The sequence below is a fragment of the Thalassophryne amazonica genome, chromosome 2, assembly GCF_902500255.1.
Source record: "Thalassophryne amazonica chromosome 2, fThaAma1.1, whole genome shotgun sequence".
NCBI lineage: Eukaryota > Metazoa > Chordata > Actinopteri > Batrachoidiformes > Batrachoididae > Thalassophryne > Thalassophryne amazonica.
The window spans coordinates 16,894,581-16,920,237 of NC_047104.1; the positions used below are offsets into that span (position 1 = coordinate 16,894,581).

Here is a 25,657-nt window from a genome sequence, read left to right on the forward strand (position 1 = left end):
TGGTATCAAAGATATGATGGGCACAATATTTCACATTATTTATGTCACCCGTGGGAAGGACTGGAAATATATCTGTACTCTAAGTTCTATTATGGATATAACAGACTGTTCAGATCTGCGGCGGTGTGTGCTGTGCGACGCATTGATCTGCAGTGGCACACAGTGCTATCAGTTTGATTACATGCTGTTCACATTCACTGCACATGATGAATGTGTGGTGCATACATGTTACTACATATCAACATATCCACTGGCTGGGGTCTAGTGGATATGTTATGTCAGATGAGCTCAGTTTGCTGTGTTTTCATTCTTGTTTGGCTCAGATTAACAGTTTGTTGTGTCTTTGTTCCTGCTTGGTTCAGATGAACACAATTTGTTGTGTTTTCATGTCTGCTTGGTTCAGATTAACACAGTTTGTTGTGATTCTTCCTGTTTGGTTCATATTAACGTTTGTTGTGTTTCATGCCGATTGGTTCACATTAACACTGTTTATTGTGTTTTCATTCCTGACTGTTTCCAGTTAACACAGTTTGCTGTGTTTTCATTCTTGTTTGGTTCAGATTCACAGTTTGTGTTTTCATTCCTATTTCATTCAGATTAACACGATTTGTTGTGTTTCATATTTCATTCTTGTTTGGTTCAGATTAACACAGTTTCTTGTGTTTTCACTCCTGATTGCTTCAGATTAACACAGTTTTTGTGTTGTCATGCCCGATTGGTTCATATTAGCACCGTTTGCTGTTTTTCATTCTTGATTGGTTCGATTAACACGGTTTGTTGTGCTTTAATTTGGTTAGTTCATATTAACACATTTCTTGTGTTTTCATGCCTGATTGGTTCAATTAACAAGGTTTATTGTGTTTCATTTGTGTTTAGTTCAGATTAACACGGTTTGTTGTGTTTCATGGCCAACTGGTTCAGATTAACACAGTTTGTTGTGTTTTCATGCCCGATTGGTTCAGATTAACACAGTTTGTTGAGTTTTCAAGCCTAATTGGTTAGATTAACAGGGTTTGTTGTGTTTTTATGTCTGATTGGTTGATATTAACCAGTTTGTTGTGTTTTGTTGTGTGATTGGTTCATATTAACATGGTTGTTGGTTTTAATTGTGTTTAGTTCATATTAACACATTGTGTGTTTTCATGCCTGATTAGTTTATATTAACACCATTTGTTGTTTTCACGCCTGATTGGTTCATAAACACAATTTGTTGTGTCATGCCCGATTGTTCATATTAACATGGTTGTGTTTTCAGTCGTGCTTGTCAGTTAACACAGTTACATGTTTTCATTCGTGTTTGTTCAGATATCACTGTTGTGTTTTATGCCGTTACGAGGTCTGTCCATAAAGTATCGTACCTTTTTATTTTTTTCAAAAACTATATGGATTTCATTCATATGTTTTATGTCAGACATGCTTGAACCCTCGTGCGCATGTGTGAGTTTTTCCACGCCTGTCGGTGACGTCATTCGCCTGTGAGCACGCCTTGTGGAAGGAGTGGTCCCGCCCCCTCGTCGGATTTTCATTGTCTGGAAATGGCAGAATGAAAAGGACTTTTTTTCCATCAGAATTTTTTCAGAAGCTGTTAGAGACTGGCACCTAGAAACCATTCGAAAAATTTATCTGGCTTTCAGTGAAAATTTTACGGGCTTCACAGAGAATAAGGACTTTAACTACAGCTTTAAGGACCCCTTTAAGGACGGTCGGTGCGCCGCGCTGCGAGCTGCGACGATGCGGCACAAACCACTGGATCATTTCTAAGCTGATGGCTCTGTGGATACGAAACCGTCGTGTGCTCTTTCTCTGGTTATCACAAGACCTGGACATCAGCCATTTTCCGGCAGATTTCACTTTTAACAAGAGATTTTATCATGGAAAGCCGCGCGGAGGCTTTGCGCGTCACGACCGATTCGCTGATGAAGCGAGTCAAAGGAACACCTCCGTTTCGGAGTGTTAGAGGACAAGTTGGGACATGTCTATCTCGGCTTTCAGTGCTTACCAGTCAAGTGAGTATAAAAGAACTTGTGGAGAGCTGGACATGTCCCAACTTGTCCTCTAACACTCCGAAACGGAGGTGTTCCTTTGTCTCGCTTCATCAGCGAATCGGTCGTGACGCGCGAAGCCTCCGTGCGGCTTTCCATGATAAAATCTGTTGTTAAAAGTGAAATCTGCCGGAAAATGGCTGATGTCCAGGTCTTGTGATAACCAGAGAAAGAGCACACAACGGTTTCGTATCCACAGAGCCATCAGCTTAGAAATGATCCAGTGGTTTGCGCCGCATCGTCGCAGCTCGGAGCTCGCAGCGCGGCGCACCGACCGTCCTTAAAGGGGTCCTTAAAGCTGTAGTTAAAGTCCTTACTCTGTGAAGCCCGTAAAATTTTCACTGAAAGCCAGATAAATTTTTCGAATGGTTTCTAGGTGCCAGTCTCTAACAGCTTCTGAAAAAATTCTGATGGAAAAAAGTCCTTTTCATTCCGCCATTTCCAGACAATGAAAATCCGACGAGGGGGCGGGACCACTCCTTCCACAAGGCGTGCTCACAGGCAAATGACGTCACCGACAGGCGTGGAAAAACTCACGCATGCGCACGAGGGTTCAAGCATGTCTGACGTAAAAACATATGAATGAAATCCATATAGTTTTAAAAAAAATAAAAAGGACCGTTAATTTATGGACAGACCTCGTATGTGGACTTCCAACTGTGTGGAGTCTAAATCTGCCAAACGACTGCAGGGTCTCCTGATCCTATATTTCAAAATAAAACCCAGAAAACCAGAGTGAACACCAAAGAATCATCATGCATCTTTTGTGAAAGATTAATGATTGCCAATGTGTATCTGTTCTGACAGCATGTAGACAGGATTCTGTGTGTCTGTGGCAGAAATCCACCAAGCTGTCAAGAATCTCATCCGGAGATGATGTTCTGGAGAAGGATGATAAAGATGATGACCAGAAGAGCGGCTCTGAGGGAGGAGACAATGACATCATCCAAACACCACTGACAGTAAGGTGGGACTCATCAGTGTTCACATATCCATCAGTCTGACCGTCTGTGAATGTTCACAACCATCTACACCAGATACCTGGTGCACATCTCTACTACACTTTTCCATCTGATGCAGACACACAAAACGCTTACAGTGACGCTGTGTGTGTGTCTTCAAATACTGATGTCAAGTGAAATGAGTCACCAGAAGAAGTCAGTACTCAGTGTGCCAGATTTCACAAAGAAACATTTGTTGTGAAAACAAGCCAAACAGAAACAATGAGAAGCAATGCCTCCAAAAAACGGTTCAGTTGTATTAAAGTACCATGACTAATGAATGAATGAAAACTGTTTATTTCGAACATTTGATACAACAACAATTACAAGATAGATCAGTAAAGACAACAACAAAAAAGTTCCTACTGTGTACCCAACAGTGTTGCCACAGTTACTTTGAAAAAGTAATCCAATTACTGATTACTCCTTGAAAAAGTAACTTAGTTACTTTACTGATTACTCAGTTGTAAAAGTAACTAAGTTAGATTACTAGTTACTTTTCCCAGCTGCCGACAACAACCCTCTGCCACCTCAACATGACAATGATACCTGTTCTGCCAAAACTTACTTTATAGTCACCTTTCTGACTTAAATACTTGTTTTCTAAAAAGTAAAATAAAGACCTCTTTCTTGACATCATATTTAACTGTTGACAGCACTGTAACAGTAAAACTTGCAATTTCAAACCTACATTGTTTATAAATGTAACTATTAAATTCATTCTAGCATTTTTCTAACATTTAAATTCTCTCTAAATATTTTACTTGTCGAAATTAATATTATTTTAAGTAGTATTAGTAGTTGTAGTAAAAAAAAGGCTTCAAAACTGGACCTTTAATCTAGGGGTGTTGTGAGGGGGGCACATCCCTGCCCCACGCCCCCATTCCATCTGGATTCGCCCCTACTTGGCGTTTGAGCACAAAGAATGGATAACATTTATTTATGCAGAAAGCGTGACCAGATTTACAGGTAAGAAAGTTTTATTGTGTTTTCACATCATGTGGTCCTCAGAAAGAGAGTTTAGGTGCATTTGAGTGGAAAATAGTGTTAGTTGTTGACGCGTCGCGGAGGATCAGCTGTTTTAACGTGCAGATATGGAGCGGCTCAGCTCAGCTCTAAATAAAGGAGGAAAAAAGTATAAAAATGTCTTTGTAAAGCTCAGTGCAGGTGTGCTGATCACCGCGCTTTAAGAGGAGACGACGAGTCGAGCAGCTGCAAAAAACCGTGGATGAAAAGCTCACAGCTTGCTTAAAGTGGGCAGTTCAGTCGAACCCCGACCTCCTGCCCACAGACCAAGTTTAATGCTGCTATCGACCCACAATGAAAAAAATAATAGTAACGCACAGTGACATGGAGAAGTAACTTTAATCTGATTACTGATTTGGAAAGATTAACGCGTTAGATTACTCGTTACTAAAAAAAGTGGTCAGATTAGTATATATATATATATATATATATATATATAGAATAATATATCCGGATATTCCACTTAAAGGAGATTTTTTTAATGAAAGACGTGCAGAGGGTCCGCGCGTCGGGACGCAGCCGCCGCGACGCTCCGCCACAGGAAAAACACCTCTGTTGAAAGCCTTAAGGACAAGTTGGAACATGTCCTGCTGTTAAACAATTTCTCATATACTCACTCCACTGAAAGCCATCAAAAGCCGCCTGGATTTTACAATGGTTATCAACACGGATGTGTTTTCCTGTGCCGCCGCCACCGCGTCGGCTGCGTCCCGACGCGCGGACCGTCCGCACGTCTTTCATAAAAAAATCTCCTTTAACAGTGGATATCCGGGAAAAATGCTGAAACCGACTTTTTTTAAGAAAGTGCGGACGGATCCGCGCGTCGGGACGCAGCCGACGCGGTGCGGCGGCACAGGAAAAACACCTCCGTGTTGAAACCATTTGTAAAATCCAGGTGGCTTTTGATGGCTTTCAGTGGAGTGAGTATATGAGAAATTGTTTAACAGGCAGGACATGTTCCAACTTGTCCTTAAGGCTTTCAACAGAGGTGTTTTTCCTGTGGCGGAGCGTCGCGGCGGCTGCGTCCACGCGCGGACCCGTCCGCACGTCTTTCATTAAAAAAATCTCCTTTAACAGTGGAATATCCGGATAAAATGCTGAAACCGACTTCTTCTGAAACTTCTCTGTTCTCTCACGACGTCCTGGATCAATAGAGCCTGAAATGTGGAGGTTTTCAGCTTGAACAGGCTGACGACGGCGGCTGAGAGCGCTGCGCGACGTCTCGCACCGTGAAAAGTCCTTAAAGCGACAGTCTCACCTCAAAATCTCTCATCAGCCGTTAAAATTTTCACTGAAAACCAGCTTAATTTTTCGAACCGTGTCCACTTCGATGTGTCTCACAGGTTTAGAAAAAATTTTGATCAAACAACGCGCCAGTCTCTCAGCAACTTCTCAGACAAAGGAATTCCGACGAGGGGCTGGACGACTCCTCCCACAAGGAGTGCTCACAGGCAAATGACGTCACCGACAGGTGTGGAAAAACTCACGCATGCGCACGAGGGTTCAAGCATGTCTGACGTAAAAACATATGAATGAAATCCATATAGTTTTTGAAAAAAATAAAAAGGACCGTTACTTTATTGACAGCCCTCGTATATATACACACATATACATGCACATACATATATATACATATACACAAACATAAATATACACCTGCACATACCTACTTACATACAAATACTATATATTTACAAGCCGAAGCAAAAAACAAAACACCCTAACCCTCATTACCCTTCCTCCTCCCTATGCCTAGAAAAAACCATATTTTTGTACCGCTGTTTGAACTGGTTCATGCTTGGACATTGCTTGAGCCCCACTCCCAATCTGTTCCACATCCTCACCCCACAGACAGAAATACAGAAACTTTTTAATGTTGTTCGTGCCCACTGATGCTTTAAATTAAATTTCCCCCTCAGACTGTAATCCCCTGATCTGTTAAAAAACATATTTTTAATATTTGCTGGAAGTAAATTGTTTATTGCTTTATACACGATTTGTACTGTTTGAAAATAAACTGTGAATTTTAAGAATTTGGATTGTAAAAATAGTGGATTTGTATGATCTCTATAGCCAGTATTATGAATAATTCTTATAGCTCTTTTCTGCATTACTGATAGTGATTGTGTTGTACCTTTATAAGTATTACCCCATACCTCTGCACAGTACTGTAAATATGGTAAAACCAGTGAGCAGTAAAGAATGCGGAGTGAGTTGTGGTCCAGAATATGTTTCGCTTTGTTTAGAACTGAAATGCTTCTTGACAGTTTACATTGTATATGTTTTATATGTCTTCCAGTTTATCTTATCATCTATTATCACCCCCAGAAACTTATTTTCATGTACCCTTTCAATATCTACCCCCTCGACTTGTAACTGAACCTGTATGTCTGTATTACAATAGCCAAATAACATGTATTTTGTTTTACTTAAGTTTAATGATAATTTGTTTCTGTCAAACCATATTTTCAATTTTCCCATTTCTATACTGATCCTCCTCAGTAACTCCTGCAAATCCCCCCCTGAACAAAAAATGCTTGTGTCATCTGCAAATAATACTAATTTTAATATTTTGGAAACATTGACAATCATTTATATAATTAGAAACAGTTTTGGACCCAATACTGACCCCTGTGGGACGCCACAAGCATTGTCCAAGCATGATGATGTATATTCCCCAACTTCACAAACTGTTTTCTGTTACTTAAGTAGCTTCTCACCCAGTGCAACACCAACCCCCTAATCCCATACTGTTCAAGTTTACTGATTAATATGTCATGATTGATTGTATCAAAAGCCTTTTTAAGGTCTATAAATATTCCAACTGAATGTAATTTGTGGTCTATGGCGTTTGTAATCTCCTCAACTGATTCTATTAATGCAAGTGATGTTGAACTATGTGCTCTGAATCCATATTGACTATCAGTAAGTAGTTTATGTTTATTTATGAATTTGTCTAATCTATTATTGAATAACTTTTCTAATAATTTGGAGAATTGTGGAAGCAAAGAAACAGGTCTATAATTTGTGAAGTGGTGTCTATCCCCAGTCTTATACAGCGGCACAACCTTAGCTATTTTCATTTGATTGGGAAATTTACCGGTTTGAAATGATAAGTTACAGATGTATGTTAATGGTTCTACAATCCATTCAATGACCTGTTTTACCACCACCATATCAATTTCATTTAAATCGGTAGATGTTTTATATTTACAATTATTCACAATGTCTATAATTTCTTTTCCATCCACTGCTGTGAGGAACATTGAACAGGGATTTCTTTCTATGAGATTATTATCCCAATCCTCAGGTTGGGAATTGGGAATTTTTTCTGCCAAGCTTGGTCCAATACTTACAAAAAAATTATTAAAACCGTTGACTACCTCATCCTTATTTTCCTTCTTGACATTATTATCAATGAAATACTGAGGGTAACTCTGTTTTTTATTACCATTTTTGATAATGCTATTTAATATATCCCATATTCCTTTAATATTGTTTTTGTTATTATAATATGTTACTATAATATTCCTTCCTACATACCCGTATAATATTAGTTAATCTATTTTTGTATTTCTTATATCTATTTTCTGCCTCTTTAGTCTTTAGTTTTATGAATTCTCTATACAGTGTATTTTTCTTATTACATGCATTTCGAAACCCTTTCGTCATCCATGGTCGAGCTTGGATTTTTTGTTTTCTGTAGTCTTGTTTAATTGGACAATTTTTATCATATAATGATGTAAATATTTGTAAAAAAGTTTCATATGCACTATCAACATCACTTTCACTGTATACCTTTTCCCAGTTTTGCTCCTGTAAATCCTTCTTTAGTGTGTTCATGTTTTCCTCTGTCCGCACTCACCTGTATTTTATTTTCTCCTCTGGCTGATTCCGCCGATGGTTTCTATTATAAACGATGAAAACTGGTAGATGATCACTAATGTCATTGATTAATAATCCACTCACAGTGTTATTGTCAGTATCATTGCTGAATATATTATCAATTAAGGTAGCACTATGGGATGTAATTCTGCTTGGCCTGGTGATTTTTGGATATAAACTCATACTGTACATTATACTGATAAATTCTTCTGTTATTTTATGCTTATTTGGATTGAGCAGATCAATATTTAAGTCACCACAAATGAACACAGTTTTTTGATTAGTTTTTGAGAACATTTTCCCATACAGTCAGTGAATGTTTCAATACTAGATCCTGGTGCTCTATATATACAGCTGACTAATACATTTTTGCTTTTTTCTTCCATATTTCAATAGTTATACATTCTAATAAGTTATCATCACAGTTGTCATATTGTCTACTATTTTATAATCCATGTTCTTATCCACATACACAGCACCCGTCCTCTCCACTCTTATTTCTGTTTACACAATTAAATTCATCTCCATCCAGTTCAAAATCCATTCCGTTATCTTCATTGATCCATGTTTCTGATATAGCAATTATGTTAAATATTTTTTTAAATTGACTGAAATATTCTTTAATGTTGTTAAAGTTTGCATATAGACTTCTGCTGTTGAAATGGATTATGATAATTTGTTATCCGTTTAATGATCCGATTAAACTGTTCATCTGTATAATAGCAACAACTGTCATGATATTTGAGAAGAAATTATTGTCCGGGTCTATATCGTGCTCCAAGTCCAGTACATTGTGCTCTGTGTATTTAAATGTTCTCAGTTCTACTTTTCCATGATCAGCAATCCTGTGAGTTATCCTTCTTGTCTCCAGATGTAGATGATGTAGTAGTTGAATATGTTCCTCTGGTCTGTGTCATGGTGTTGTGATGTGTTTGTGTCCTCATACCTTATTGGTCGTATTTGTCCAGATCCTCGATGTTTCTGATTACCATAACCTTCACTTGTTCTGGTGTTCCATTCAATTTGATGAATGTTTTGTAGTTGGATGTCCATGTCTGTTGAATTTTTCCCTGCTTTGTTAAGAAACGAGCTTTCCTGGCGATGTCTGCGTTTCTTTTGGTCAGATGTTCATTGATGAATACGTTTGTTCCTTTAAGTTTCCGTCCCTGTTTTAACAATGCCATTTTATGTTTTCTGTTGACAAACCTCATTATAACAGCTCGCTTGTCTCCATCCTCTCTCCTGGGCAGGGGGTGGCACGCTTCAATGTTATTACAGTCCATTTGAATACCTTTAGATTGCAGGAAGTCAGCCACCTGTTGTTCCACTGAGCTGGCCTCCTGCTCACTGGCCTCCCCTCCGCTGTCTTCTGACACCGCCCGTGCGTAGGATCGAGGTTTAATATGAATTCCTGTAATAATAACGTCGTTCATCCTTGTGTACTGTTCCAACTCCGCAACACGGTTCTCCAGGTACACCAGATGCCGGTCTTTCTCGGCATTCTGGATCCGGAGAGCCTTCACTTCTTTCACCAGCTCCATAATGGATTTCTGCTGCATTTTAACAACAGAGATTTCCTCAGACAAAAAGTCCAGGGACTTTTTGATATCGTCTCCCTCCTCCGCCGTCAGTGCCTTCTTCGGACCCATGGTCAGATAACTCCGCGCTGGCGCCTCGGGCCTCGGTAAAGCCGCGCCGGTGGAACTGCGCTGACGCCTCGGGCTTCAGGTGTAGCCGCGCCGGTGGATGTGCGCTGACGCCTCGGGCTTCAGGTGGAGCCGCGCCGGTGGATGTGCGCTGACGCCTCGGGCCTCGGTAAAGCCGCGCCGGTGGAACTGTGCTGACGCCTCGGGCCTCGGTCCAATCATAATAAATAAAGTCAATAAACACACCAACAAGGCATTATTCTACACAGTCTGTCCAGGAAAGAGTAATTCAAAGCTCCAATTTTCTTGTGCAGCTTTGCAAATACGAGGTCTGTTAGAAAAGAAACCGACCTTTTTATTTTTTTTAAAAACTATATGGATTTGAATCACGTGCGATTACGTCAGACAAGCTTGAACCCTCGTGCGCATGCATGAGTTTTTTCACGCCTGTCGGTTGCGTCATTCGCCTGTGGGCAGGCTTTGAGTTAGCACTGGTCCACCCCCCTCGTCAGAATTCCTTTGTCTGACTTCTTCCTGAGAGACTGGCGCTTTGCTTGATCAAAATTTTTTCTGAAACTGTAAGGCACATCCAAGTGGACGCCATTCGAGAAATTCAGACGGTTTTCGGTGAAAATTTTAACGGCTGATGAGAGATTATGGAGTGTTACTGTCGCTTTAAGGACAGCCCACGGAGCCGGACGGCGCGCTGCGCCCCGAGCTGCCGTCGTCAGCCTGTTTCATGCTGAAAACTTCCAAATTTAAGCCTCTGTTGACCCAGGACGTCATGAGAGAACAGAGAAGTTTCAGGAGAGGTCGGAATCAGCAGTTTATCCGGACATTCCACTGTTAAAGGAGATTTTATAATGAAAGACGTGCGGACGGATTCGCGCGTCGGCACTCAGCCGCTCATGGCACGCTGCCACAGAAAAAACACCTCCGTGTTGATAACCATTCGTAAGATTCAGGCGGTTTTCGATGGCTTTCAGTCGAGTGAGTATCCGAGAAAATTGTTTAACAGCTGGGCATGTTCAAACTTGTCCTGTGAGACTTCCAACGGAGGTGGTTTTGCTGTGGCGCCGCGCGATGAGCGGCTGGGTGGCGACGCGCAAATCCGTCCGCACGTCTTTCATTACAAAATCTCAAACAGTGGAATGTCCGGATAAACTGCTGATCCCAACCCTCAGGGCGCGGCGCGCCGTCCGGCTCCGTGGGCTGTCCTTAAAGTGACAGTAACACTCCTTAATCTCTCATCAGCCGTTAAAATTTTCACCGAAAACTGTCTGAATTTCTCGAATGGTGTCCAACTTGGATGGTCTTACAGTTTCAGAAAAAATTTATGATCAAGCAAAGCGCCAGTCTCTCAGGAAGAAGTCAGACAAAGGAATTCCGACGAGGGGGGGTGGACCAGTGCTCACTCAAAGCCTGCCCACAAGGTGAATGACGCAACTGACAGGCATGAAAAAACTCACGTATGCACACAAGGGTTCAAGCTTGTCTGACGCAATCACACGTGATTCAAATCCATATAGTTTTTGAAAAAATAAAAAGGTCGGTTTCTTTTCTAATAGTCCTCGTACGTCCAGGTACCTTAACTCAATGACCGCGGACCATGAGTTGTTTCTACCTGTGCACCTAAAACAGGTGATTTCACTGATTAACTCATCTACCTGCCTGAAGCGGTGAACTAATTACAACCAGCTGGATTAGTGAGAGGATGGAACGAATTCTCTGCATCCAGAAAGTATTCACAGCGCAAGGACTCACATGTCGAGGTCTGTCCAAACGTAACGGACCTTTTTATTTTTTCAAAAACTATATGGATTTGAATCACGTGTGATTGCATCAGACAAGCTTTGAGTGAGTCACTGGTCCACCCCCTCGTCGGATTTTCATTGTCAGGGAAATGGCTGAGCGACTGCCGCTTTGCTCCAGAAAATTTTTTCAGAAACTGTGTGAGACAGCCAGGTGGAAACCATTCGGAAAATTCAGATGGCTTTCGGTGAAGATTCTATCGGCGTCACACAGATAGGACCATTACAACCGATTAAAGACGGCCCACACCGGCGGAGGGCGCGCCGCGCTCCGAGCGGCCATCAACAGGCTGAAACGACCAGATCATTTCAAAGTGAAGGCTGTGTTGATCTGGGACATCGTGTGACTACCAGAGAAATCGCAGAAAATGTGGACATCAGCACTTCTGTGGCACATTCCATTGTTACAGGAGATTTGTAATGAAAGACGTGTGGAGGAATTCGCGCATCGGGATGGAGCCGCTCATGGCGCACACAAAAAACACCTCCGTGGTTGGAAACCATTCGGAAGATTTAGATGGCTTTCGATGGCTTTTCAGTCAAGTGAGTATCAGAGAAATTCTGTAACAGCTGGGCCTGTCACAACATGTCCTGTGAGCTTCCAACACGGAGGTGTTTTCTGTGATTTCTCTGGTAGTACACGACGTCCCGGATCAACACAGCCTTCACTTTGGAAATAATCTGGTCATTTCAGCCTGTCGATGGCCGCTCGGGAGCGCGGCGCACCCCCCGCTGGTGTGGCCGTCTTTAATCCGTTGTAATGGTCCTTAATCTGTGTGACGCCGATAGATCTTCACCGAAAGCCATCTGAAGCTTCCAAATGGTTTCCATCTGCTATCTGGCAGAGTTTCTGAAAAAATTTTCATGGAACAAAGCGGCAGTCAACTCCGCCATTCCTAAACAATGAAAAATCCAGAACGAGGAGGTGGAACATTGCTCACTCAAAGCCTGCCCACAGACGAATGACGCAACCGACAGGCAGTGAAAAAAACTCACGCATGCGCACGAAGGTTCAAGCTTAGTCAAATACAAGCGCACATGATTCAAATCCTATAGTTTTTGAAAAAATAAAAAGGTCTGTTACTTTTCGGAACAGACCTCGTACATAAGTATTCACAGCCTTTGCCATGAAGCTCAAAACTGAGCTCAGGTGCATCCTGTTTCCACTGATGATCCTTGAGATGTTTCTGTAGCTTAATGGGAGTTTACCTGGGGTAAATTCAGTTGATTGGACATGATTTGGAAAAACATATGCCTGCATACATATAAGGTCTCACAGCTGACAGTACATGTCAGAGTACAAACCAAGCATGAAGTCAACAGGAACAATCTCAAGGCTCAAAGCTGGGGAAGGGCACAGAAACATTTTTGCTGCTTTGAAGGTTCCAATGAGCACAGTGGCCTCCATCTGTAAATGAAAGAAGTTCAGAGCACCAGGACTCTTCCTAGAGCTGACCGCCCGTCTAACTGAGCGATCGAGGAGAAGGGCCTTAGTCAGAGAGAGGGTGACCATGAACCTGATGGTCAGTCTGTCAGAGCTCCAGCATTCCTCTGTGGAGAGAGGAGAATCTTCCAGAAGGACAACCATCTCTGCAGCAATCCACCAATCAGGCCTGTATGGTAGAGTGACAAGACAGAAGCCATTCCTTGGTAAAAGGCTCATCGCAGCCCACCTGGAGTTTGCCAAAAGGCACATGAGGACTTTAGGTCAGGATTGAGGGAAAGATGAGTGCAGGAATGTACAGAGACATCCTGGATAAAAGCCTGCTCCAGAACGCTCTTGACCTCAGACTGGGGTGACGGTTCATCTTTCAGCAGAACAATGACCCTAAACACACAGCCCCGATATCAAAGGAGTGGCTTCAGGACAACTCTGTGAATGTGCTTGAGGTGGCCCAGCCAGAGCCCAGACTTGAATCCGACTGAACATCTCTGGAGAGATCTGAAAATGGCTGTGCAGCGACGCTCCCTATCCAACCTGATGGAGCTTGAGAGGTGCTGCAAAGACAAAACTGCCCAAAAGATAGGTACACCAAGCTGTGTGGCATCATATTCAGAAGACTTGAGGCTGTAAAACAGATTAAATCTTCATAATCAATTGTAAAATATAATAAATTGTGCAGTATTATGTTATATTTTGCTATTTTATATGTTGATCTGAAAAGGGCTGTGCAAACCGACGCTCCCATCCAAACCTGATGGAGCTTGAGAGGTGCTGCAAAGACAAAACTGCTCAAAGATAGGTTGCACCAAGCTTGTGGCTCATATTCCAAGAAGACTTGAGGCTGTAAAACAGATTAAAACTTCAATAATACTTTTTATAAAAGCCAGGAAATGTTTATATGTCAGTACTTAAAAAATGTAGCGTAACTGTAAACAGATTTTCCCCAAAAGTCAGCTGTGCTCCGTATATATTACAACTGACCACATCTAGATCCTGTCGTTTCTCCACGGGTCAATATCCTAGTGCACAATTTATTAGCAGCTGTTTGTGTGCTGTCACTTGATGTGAACTCCATATGTTCTCTGTAAGATTTTTGGTTGTAAATTGTTTTGAAATGTGAACGGCAAAAGAAAGATCTCTTCACATGTTACCCGCTGTGTCAGACTAGTTCTAAAAGAGCAGACATGGTGCAGTTATTCATTTGTGACGGCCAAACTTGCAGCTGGCTTCATCTCCCTGGCTCAGCTAGTGGGGCAGATATCAGAAGACTCATTCAAAAGTGGATACAAGCATGACATTTGGCACGGTACTCTGTACAGGTAACTTTACAAATCTGCTCGATTGGTCACTTGAATTTCCACGATAGCAACCATTTTTCAAGATGGCAACCATTCTGGGCCTCTGTAATACAAATATATCCGTAAAATACAAATAGGCCATGGGACATGTAATGAATATATGCCTTTTTTTTTTCTTTTTTTTTCTTTTTGTGTAACAAAAATGGGGCAACCCAAAGCTGGTATGGCTTTTTAGGAAGTGTGTCCCTGATCAGGAATATCAATGTCCGGGGGGTGCTCATGCACTTATGACGTGCAGTTGATGAAAATGCGTGTTTTTCTATGGCACATCAAGGGTATTGTGGTTATTTTTTTCCACAGATCATCAGATTGATGATTAAAATGGATTGAGAACATTATCCAAACTATTGTGAAGTACTGCAGAGTGTTTTCTTGCATCTGCAGGGGTGGGGTGATGAAAGGAGCAAATTTATACCATGTATTTGATGAAAAGTTATTATTAGCAGGTAATCTACTGATATCTCATATTACATTTATGGAGGGGTAAAGTGAAGCAGACCATGTTGGAAAATAATTATAGATTACAATGTACTACTATTAAAAAAAACCCTCTATGGTAATACTTTAAAAAGCCAGTGTTGCTGGGGTGGGGTCCCTTATTGTCATATACTTCCTTTGTATGAAATATGAAGTCCACAAAATTGTGCAGTATTATGTTTGACACGACTAATCTATGTTTTTACCTATTTGAAATGATCCCTTGTTTTGATACAAGTGTCAGGAGCCCAAAGATAGGACAATCAATTACAAATCAAGTTACTGTATTAAAGAATTAGAGATTTATAAAATACTTTCTGGTGTGCCAAATGGTGCAATTCTACAGTATTATATACGGTTTAATGGTTTTCATTATTGTAATAGGTTTCTTTTTAACAAGTTTCCAGTGTATCATGTGCTATATATCAGTTGTAAAATATTATCAATTGCGCAGTATTATATTTTGCTGAGTGACATGAAGTTCCGCTAATCCACTAATTAGCAAGCTAACTTTTTGTTAGCGGATTAGCTTTTCAGCTAACTTCAAAAACTATCAGTGGACCAATTAGCTTCCGCTAAATTTAGTTTTTCTAAATTTTAGTCTGCTAACCTTTTTTTTTGGCTGGCATAAGCTGAAAGGTCACAAATGTCTGTAAACCCTAAAATCACACATTAGTTCCTCTCTGTTGTGTTTTGCAGCAGTCGGGCAAGCAGCTGTGAGGAGCTGAGTTCAGCCCTACCCCAGCAGAAGGGACCTGGCTGCCCAGCTGCTACAAAAGTCATTTTCATTCACAGCATACAGAGCCCCTCATGTGGGCCAAAGTAGACAGAGTAGACAGACTTGTGGATAGTTTAAACTCAGTGCCCAAAACTACACGTGACATGATTGCGCCACCTGTGTTAAAACCACGCTCCCCAAAAACACAATCACCTTGGTTCAGTGATTACCTGCGTAACCTCAAGCATAAGACTAGAGGTCTACAACGGAAATGCATCATTCAAAATTAGAAGTATTCCATCTTGCGTGGCATGATGCTGTCTTAGGCCGGGTTCACACGGCAGGATAATTAGGCCGATATCGGACCCGATCTTCCCCTTCCGACAGTCGTGATGACGCTAAAGATAATCTTATCAGATATTCTTGCCATGTGTGGTGTGTTAAGAGGGCTCTGATCTGCTCTGAAGGGCGTCAGGAGCGCTAAGATCGCAAATCGGGGATATTCAACATGTTGGATTTTTTTGGCCCGATATCGCAGCGTGTGTTGTGTCCTCCGACCACAAATGAGCACGCAGCCTGCTGAATGTGACGTGCAGCCAATCAGAAAGCGAGGTGACGGACGTGCGGAACGGAAAATGAAATCAAAACAGCTGTTCTGACTTACCAGAAAGTCCAGTGGTCACGCTGTCTCCACTCCTTTAAAGAACACCTTTTCTTTTTCTTTTTGTATTGTTTTTTCCCCTCTGTTGTAAATAGTCCACAAAGTATCTCCGTTTGTTTACTCTGAAGTCATGTTTAATCTTGAGAGAGTTTCCGAGATTTCCTGTCTGACCTGAGAATGTTTGTGTATGAAATCTGTTTGTGTGTGGTGGTGTTGTCCTTACCGTGTGGCTGCACACCACACACTGTACGACCAAACCTGTTAGATCCATGATTTTTTTATCTTCACGTGGTGGTCTCTCAGGTTTTGTAAACCTATAGATAATTTTAAAATCCTGTCATGTGAACCAGGCTTTAGACTATAAGCATGCATTACTGCTACAAGTGGACCTATTACTCTGATTTGATCAACAAATACAAGCATAACTCAAAGTTCTTGTTCGACATGGTGGCAATACTTATTCATGGACAACCACCTGTAGTTCACTCTCCTTTTACAGCACAAGATTTCCTGGATTACTTTAAACATATCCCAGCATGCCTTAATCCAGCCACTACACCCTGCTATTGAGGTGGGCGCCATTACTAAGGTATTACCTAGATTTACAGAATTTGATAGTATCTCACTAGGTATGCTGATGAAACTCGTAACATCAACAAAAAGCACAACCTGTTTATTTGATCCTATACCAACAAAACTGTTTAAGGACCTGTGGCCCACTCTTGGGCCGACTGTGGTGGAAATTATTAATCTTTCTTTAACTTCTGGATCTGTTCCTAAATGTTTAAAATCTGCAGTGATTAAACCATTACTTAAGAAACCTAATCTTGACCCTAGTGTATTGAAAAACTATCAGCCGAATCTATCATTTTCCTCTTACTGAGAATCTCTTTGAGCCACTGCAGTCTGCTTTTAGAAAATATCATTCCACAGAGACGGCTCTCACTAAAGTGGTGAATGATCTTCAGCTTGCAGTGGATTCGGACACCACTACGTTTCTGGTGCTGTTAGATCTCAGTGCTGCATTTGATACAGTGGATCATCATATTCTACTTGATAGGCTGGAAAATCATTTTGGGATTACTGGGAGTGCCCTTGCATGGCTGACATCATACTTGACCACTCGTTCTCATTGTGTTTTGTACACTAACACTACCTCTAACCTTAGTGACATGAAATTTGGGGTTCCACGGGGGTCCTGCTTTTCTCCCTTTATATAGCACCCCTTGGGCACATATTGCAGCGTTTTGGGATTATGACAATGATACTCAGTTATACATGCCGATAATTGCTGGTACACATAAAATCCTTAGAGAAGCTGGATGTCTAGAAACTTCCTACTTTAAACTCTGATAAGACTGAAATGATGGTTCTTGGTCCAGTGAGGCATCGGCATCAATTTGACCAGTTAACACTTAGCCTAGGCTCGTGTCTCATACATCACACTGACAAAGTGAGGAACCTTGGAGTAATTTTTGATCCTACATTGTCCTTCCACATTAGAAATATTACGAGGACGGCTTCGTCCCATCTTGTCTATGGCTGATGCTGAGACCCTGATCCATGCATTTATCTCTTCTAGATTGGACTACTGCAGTGTTCAATTTTCTGGTTTACCGCAGTCCAGCATTAGGGCTCTCCAATTGGTTCAAAATGCTGCAGCCAGACTTTTGACATGAAACAGAAAGTTCGACCACATTACACCCATTTTGGCATCTCTTCACTGGCTTCCTGTCTCAGTGAGATCAGATTTTAAGGTTCTGCTACTAGTCTATAAAATTGTTCACGGACTAGCACCTCCTTACCCAGTTGACCTAATTAAACCTTACGTACCGGCCCGGGCTTTGAGTTCTCAGGGTGCAGGACTACTTTGTGTCCCTACTGTGAATAAGAAGTCTGCAGGTCATTGAGCTTTCTCTTATCGTGCCCCTATTCTGTGGAATGGTCTCCTTGCATCAATAAAACAGTCAGATTCTGTGGAGATTTTCAAGTCCGGACTTAAGACGCACTTATTTTCCCTTTCGTATGGCTAGCATACTGGTATAGTTTTGTTTTACACTTTTTACTCTTTTAATTCATTTTATTAGGAAACAGAGCATGCTGCAGCCTCAACTTTACCTAAATTCTGGGTCTTTTAGTGAAGCTTAGGGCTAGTGGCCGGCGATCACCTTAGTATTTCCTGTTTTTCTTGTTGTTTAATGCTGGCAAATTATACAGTATTTCTTGTCTTGCTGATGCCTGATTCTGTTTCTCTCTGTTTAAGGTGCAGCTCCATCCAGAGATGGGAGTTGTATTTGTGGTGGAGACCCTTCTGTCCTTTGCACCAACAGCATTTCCTGTATATTCGTTTTGTGAATTTTTCTGTAATTTATGTAGCATGGCCCAAGCAGAGGGTCACGCTTTTGAGTCTGGTCTGCTTGAGGTTTGTTTCTCAGAGGGAGTTTTTCCTTACCACTGTTGCTCTGGGGGTTAGTAAGGTTAGACCTTGTTTGTGTGAAGCGCCTTGAGGCAACTCTGTTGTGATTTGGCGCTATATAAATGAAAATAAATTGAAATTAAAATTGAAGAATCTGCTGATATTGACTGGAATCCATGTGACCCTCAACTTTAACAAGATTCCCAGGACCTGCACTGGCCACACAGCATGATGGAACCACCTCCAAATTTTACTGTAGGTAGCAAGTGTTTTTCTTGGAATGCTGTGTTCTTTTTCAGCCATGCATACCGCCCCTTGTTATGTCCAAATAACTCAATTTTAGTTTCATCAGTCCACAGCACGTTATTCCAAAATGAAGCTGGCTTGTCCAAATGTGCTTTAGCATACCTCAAGCGACTCTGTTTGTGGCGTGTACACAGAAAAGGCTTCCTCTGTATTACTCACTCATCCAGCATCTCCTTGTGCAAAGGGCGCTGTATAGCTGAATGATGCACAGAGACGCTATCTGCAGCAAGATCATGTTGTAGGTCTTTTGAGCAGGTCTGTGGGTTGACTATGACTGCTCCAACCCTGTCTCACAGCAAGTTGTGATTCAGGAGCACGAAATATACATTAATCTATTTGTTCGTGATATTGTGACGAAAAGTGCCTCATTTTCATCACGGCAGCACAAATTCATTCTCATTCATTCCGTGATGGCTGCACGGAATTAAAAGTGAAGCAGGGGGGTTGGGGTGGTTAATGGTTAGGGTGGGGAGAAGGAATATGATTAGGTTATGGTTAGGGTTGGGGTTGGGTTACTTTCTCCAGGACATCAGCCCTTTAGCAGCTGTCCGGCAGCTGCAAGTGGCGATGAGGGCAGACAGTTCTGTGTGGAAGATCCCTGACAAATCGGAGCTTTTGCATACGACACTTTGGATCCTTACTGTCGGTTCAGATCAGGCCGGGGTTTATACACGCGGCCGCCATACATGCAACCACGACACACGTGACCACCACATGTGCGGACAAATTAGTCAGGGCGGCTCAGAGTGCAGTCTGGGTATTCGGATGGCTGTCCTCGGCAGTTCTTATTCCCTCCCAGATGTGGAAAGAATTGTGGGGGGTTTTTTACATTCCACCTGATTTGGCTTGGCTCATGCTCATTCGTACTAAGTGTGATGGGACCCTTACATATTCTACTGAGTATTCACACTTGTTAGCAGATCTATGCACCATGACATTTGTGTTGTCTTGGGTCTTTTGATACAACGAACACATGTAGTGTTGATCATTGCTGAGTCACAGTTATGTTAGTGTCTGAATATATATCAGAATAGTTGATGCTAACCCATAATGATTACCAACCCAGATCTCCTTTTGAATTTTCAGCAACAGTTAATTGATTAAATTTAATTGAGCATATTAGACTATTAGGGTCCAGGACTGTTGACATCATATCATGGGTATTTTACACAAAATTAAACCCACCAAAACTGTACAAGTAGTGCTCATAGAATGTTTATACAGTTTTATTCAAGTTCAGCATCATTTAAATTGGCAGTATTGAGTACAAATACACCTAAATCCAACTGCTAGATCCCCATTTATACCTATGGCTGTAATTTCAAAGACTGGAATGTGGCCATCTTGGATATTCATGTTGCCCGATCAGCCAGATTTGTAAAATTACCTCTATCCACCCTATTCCCATCCACCATGGAGGCCTTGCATGAATTATGGGTGAGACTTCTGGTATGAACTGGAACTGGCATTTGTTTACATGTTAAATGTTCGCGCTACTCCACTTTCTACGAGGCTTAGAGACGTGGGAACACCAGCTGTCACAGCTCAAACGAGACAACATTACAATCTCAATGTCTACAAATATAGAGAGGTGGGAGGATGACATGAAAAGGTGGCCTAAGATGACATACTGTAGCATTTTTAGCTACTCCCTTAACTCTCACTTCGGACGGGGAGACAGTGAACGATCTGAAAATCTGTGAGGCGTATCAGGACCTGCACAGTAATAAGGTCGGTCCCGTTCTGCTAAAAGAGGTCAGACGTAGAGTTCAGTAAAAGCCTTAAAGTGCCTGATCGCAGAGCCTGGGTTTGAGTTTCGACATCAGGTGAAAATAAACAGCAAGTGTTCATGCATCGCAGGTCAAGGCAGATCTCCAGGTGGGTACATTTTGTTAATTATAACACTATGTAACACATTTTTATTTTTGTTTTGTTCCTGGGTACACAGTGTGTTTTCTTAACCTGTTATGCCTTAAATAAATAGAAAATAGCTGTTATTCCACAGAAACGTTGCTTCTGTGATCAGGACAATGATATTTTGAAATTTGTCTGTTTTCAAGAATATTCTCGATTCGCCTTCACTACTACTGAGTAGTCGTCTAGAATATTCTTTAACTGCTAGAACTGTCCAGAATTTTCTAGAAGTTTCCAGAATTATCTAGAAATTTCAAGAAACTTTTAGAACTTTCTAGAACGTTAAAAAAAATAAAATCAAAGTTTGTGCTGAATGTAGTCATTTTTCCATAGACTTTTCTAAAGTCTATGGAAAAATGATAAGCAGTTCATAAGCAGGAATAAAAATTGTGTTACATAGTGTAATGTATGAACTAATGTGTGTGGCTGGTTATCTGGACACCAACTGAGCACGTGGAGTTGGACATTTAATTTGCAAAGTCTTTACAGACAGACACGTGAAACACATCCAGAATTTCTACTTTTCACATGTGCTTCCAACATTAGTGGGTGAATGTGTTGCAAAGACGATTCTGCTCTGCCCCAAATATCTGAATCTCTTGAAAATACACTAATCACTTAACAGGTCTAATGTATATTACAGACAACAAAAGAGCACTGTGTGAAGGAAAACAAGGAAGGATGAAAATAAGACATTTTCAGTTGTTTAGTTTTTATTGTTACAAGGAAAGCTGTTTTCAATACATTTTCAATATATGTTCCAAATTCTGTGCTAGTCACAGTTTGTCCATCACGAACACCATGTTCGAGCACAAGGGTGTCCATAAGTGCACGTGGCACCAGGACACCCTGAGCCGGAGGTCGATGATCGACTTTGTAGTCTTTGTAGATCATCGATTGAATTGTTCATCTGAGAGCAGCAATACAGGACATGATTATCAAGTGATGCATTTAGATTTTCATGACAACACTTTAATTACACCATTAAGCTTCCATCAAACCCACGACTTCCCACTGCTAACAGCATCACCTCTGTGCTACAGAGACCAAGAGAAAACCTGGTACATAATAACAGCTACAGTATTAAATTCAGATTAAGGTTAAAATACTGCATTGTTGATTCTTTTATGTCTGTACAGAATTTATGACATTTTTAGGTTCATCCTGACCAGCGGTCCAAATGCATGTTACATTTTAACTGTTCAGAAAAGGGTATAGTGTATAAAGTGTATAATACTACAGTGGTTTGTCCTCCAAACACATGAAATCATACCTGTTATTCTCGTGACACTGCTGTCAATCCTCGTTAGCTCCCGGCGCCGCTTTTCCGGTGGTCTGTCATATTCCAAACACAAAGTAGAGTGTTCCTCTGTGGGCTTTTTGTCAACAAAGTGAAAAGAGCACACGTGTTATGTTTTAGGTGGTCTTTTCAAATTGAATTTTTTCAGCCACATCCTTCTGGGTTCCTCATCCTTCGGTCGGCATTGGAAACGCTTTGTCCGGCTGCATGTTAAAAATATTGCTGTTGTAGACACAGATTTAATGTCTGGTTGTTAGTACAACCGCAAACAGCGCAACATGTTCCTGAGCTGCACAAGGACATTTTTAAATGCTGTGGGAGCTGATCATCGTTTAGAAAAGAAAACAATAAAATTTCAGATAAACTGGTACGGGAAATGAAAACCACTAGTAAACAATGGATCACTGCTATTTCAGGTGTCTCACAGGAAGTTTCACCCATAATCGCTTCTACAGCAGTGCCCCCAGGAATAAGGTGGATAGAGTACTTGTGCCAAATTTCATGCTCATGTCTACTTTTGAACGACTGTTATAGTTATCTAGCCTCATAAGTGAAATCTCCTGGTGACTGCAGAGAAAACTTGCACCCTGCTGGCTGTTTCCGGAATCACTTTGTCTGCGCTGTGTTGATCACTTCCTCTTACTGCTCAGGTTTGAATGTACCTCAGTGTCAGGGGCGTAGCACCAAATTCTGGGCCCTTTTTTATTAATGCAAACACCAAATTTCTAATGCATAGTCAAACCAGGTCTAAATCATGTATATATTAGATCACACCTGGGAGTCAGAACCCTTTTTAAAGTTGGGGGAGCAATATTGAGTTGGGGGGTCTGGGGGACCAAATTGAACCATTTCCTAGAAAAATGGTGCAATTTGGTGCATTCCCATCTGTTAAAATGCACAGGACTTCACCAAATTGCACCATTTTTTCTAGAAAATGGTGCAATTTGGTCCCCCAGACCCCCCAACTTGATATAGCTAGCTTTCAAGCTCACCTCTCTTTTCAAAGAATTTGGTTAGCAGCTGCTTTCCCTCATTTAGTTTTCTTTCCCTGTCCTTTTTTGTCTTCTTCTTTGAAATCCGGACTTTGATTTTTTAGGAAAGACATATTTTATTTCAGCCTAAACACTAGGGCTGCAACTAATGATTATTTTACTAATCAGTTCATCGGTCAATTATTTTTTCGATTAATCATTTTGTTTGTTTTTTTTTACTTACATGTGAGTTTTGCCATTATCACGCAACATCAACGTTTGAGCTTGTAGCAAAGTTATGATGTTATATTCTCATCAAAAACATACCTGGAGTAGTGTTTTGTTTTGTTGTTTTTTTTTTGTTTTTGTTTTTTTTGCACATACATACATCACCAACATACCACAAAGAGATTTCTATCAGTTTTCACCTGATTATGAGCATTTTTAGATGCCTACAGCAACTATCTCAATCACTGACAACATATTACAGCAAGAGTCCACAAAACTATTTTAAAGGCCTGAGTAAAGTGTAATATGTGATCTTTAAAAACATATTTTCATGAAAAAAGACACCAATATGCAGTTAACTGCATTTTATTTTTTCTTGTGTAAAAACACAGCTTAGATGTGGTTTGATCGAAACAAATTGTCATTAAACTTAAATAAAACAGGGGTGAAGTGGATGTTTAAGAGTCACTAGGTGTTCACAGGAAGCAGTTATTTCTATATTTATTTATGTTCATTGTTAGTTGGATTTATCTTTTCTGTTGTGTTTAATCAGGTTCTTTTGTTTCTTTCTCTAAAATTGTATTGTAGCATTACTGGTTATTATTACTATTTTTGTTGTTGCTATTATTATTAATATAGAAATACAAAAATAAATAAAAATTACAGTTGTATGTATTACAGTTTGTAATACATTTGACTCTTTTACAACAAATGCTGAGCCATGAATTATTATACAGAAAACAAATGCGCCGACAGCTGCAACAGCTTAATACTAACTTTAACATTGAAAACGCCACAGACATGCTAATGTGTTAGCATCGGTCCCGTTTTTAAGTTATAAAATACATCTATCAACTGTCTCAGAAGACCATAACAGGTCGGTTTAACATAAAAAAGGTAAATATTACTCACAGACATATGCTCTTTAGGGTTTTAGCGGGGGAAAATTAAGATGAAGCGAAATAAAACAACGAATCAACGAAGCATTAGATCAAACCACTGCTTCAATCTGCAAATCACTGCTTCGATTGGCTCAAGGTTCAAAGCAAAGCTGCGCTGCAGAAACAATTGATTTATATGGAAGAAACGAAACATTTGCAGTAAAACAAAGTTATTTAACAACTAATCGATGACTAAATTAGTTGACAACTATTTTAATAATTGATTAAATCGATTAGTTGTTTCAGCACTACTAAACACCTCCTCTTTCTGTGAGATCCCATTTGGGACGTGTGTGTGTGTGTGTGTGTGTGTGTGTGTGTGTGTGGCAGCGTGCCGCCTGTGCGTCTGGACTAAACCATTGTACAACTGTGCAGGGGTGGGAAGGGCCCTCAGTGATCTTTCAATATTATTGTTAGAGCAGAATTATGTTTTGCAACATTTATACATTCATTCTAATTATATTCTTTTACAACATGAATTGTGTGGACATTAATAACATGCAACACAAAAATGTATTTAACGCCAGTTTTTTGTGCCCCCCCCCCCCCCCCGCTCTGGGCCCTGGGTACATAGTACCCTTTACCCCCCCAAATCCGACGCCCCTGTTCAGTGTGCAACAAATGCTGGTTATGATGTCGTCTATACACAAACAGTAATTGACCATTGTTTTGTTTTTTCATTTTCCCCCAGAAGCAGCTGCTGATAGAAGAACGTTAATGGAAGAATGTTCTTTGTAAGTGTGACAGAAAAGTGAATCTGCAACACGAGCTCTCTTCAGTGCCACCTGCTGGCTGCCACCGTCACCTCCTCTCGTGTCAGCAAAAATAAACGTGCACTCTTATGTATACTTATCGCATCTCCTGGTGCTAAACCGGGCATTATGTCACAAAGCCTGTGTCAGAAATCAAAGCTCCTTTTCATCCTTTGTCATCTTGACCTCTGCAGTCTATAAATGTTAAGAATGAACATAATTTAATCCCATGTAGGATGTTACAGGGCATTAACCACATGATGAACTTCAACATCCTCTGCACACAATATTTGTGTTTGTCTGTTAGTTGACAATAATCAGAATAAGAGTCCAAACCCTAAAAAAAAATCACTCAGTTGATTAACAGCTGATTAACTGTGTAATTATGATGTGAAATATGAACAGTGTGGTTAATGATTAGCTAGGCCACACACATGTGCGGCCTGTGGCAGCAGTACAGCTGCCATGTCTAAATGGCGGCTTTATTTACAGTATCCTTTATGTGTTCAGGATGTCTGCGATTTCCTGAACACATAAAGGTTTTTAAAAATTATGGTGAATTATTGCTTTGTCCTGCAGGGGGGCCTTGTTCTTCTCCAAAACTGTCAACAATAGCTCCTTTTCCTAGAACTAATCTCAAAACTGTTGTCTATTTTTGAGAAGATACGCTGCAAAATATCCCATTTAAGTTGTTCAAACGATGTTTAGGATTCAATTTATTATATGCTTTTAAAAGTACAAAGTACATTAAAAAAAATTC

General features: G+C 40.7%; 1 long non-coding RNA gene across 1 annotated transcript; it reads left to right on the top strand.

The window, feature by feature from the left end:
* Nucleotides 1–2,857: 2,857 nt before the first annotated feature.
* On the top strand, nt 2,858–24,961 carry LOC117522466. The gene is made up of 2 exons (XR_004564219.1): nt 2,858–3,009; nt 24,837–24,961. It is a non-coding gene; the product is annotated as an uncharacterized LOC117522466 (long non-coding RNA).
* Nucleotides 24,962–25,657: the final 696 nt, after the last annotated feature.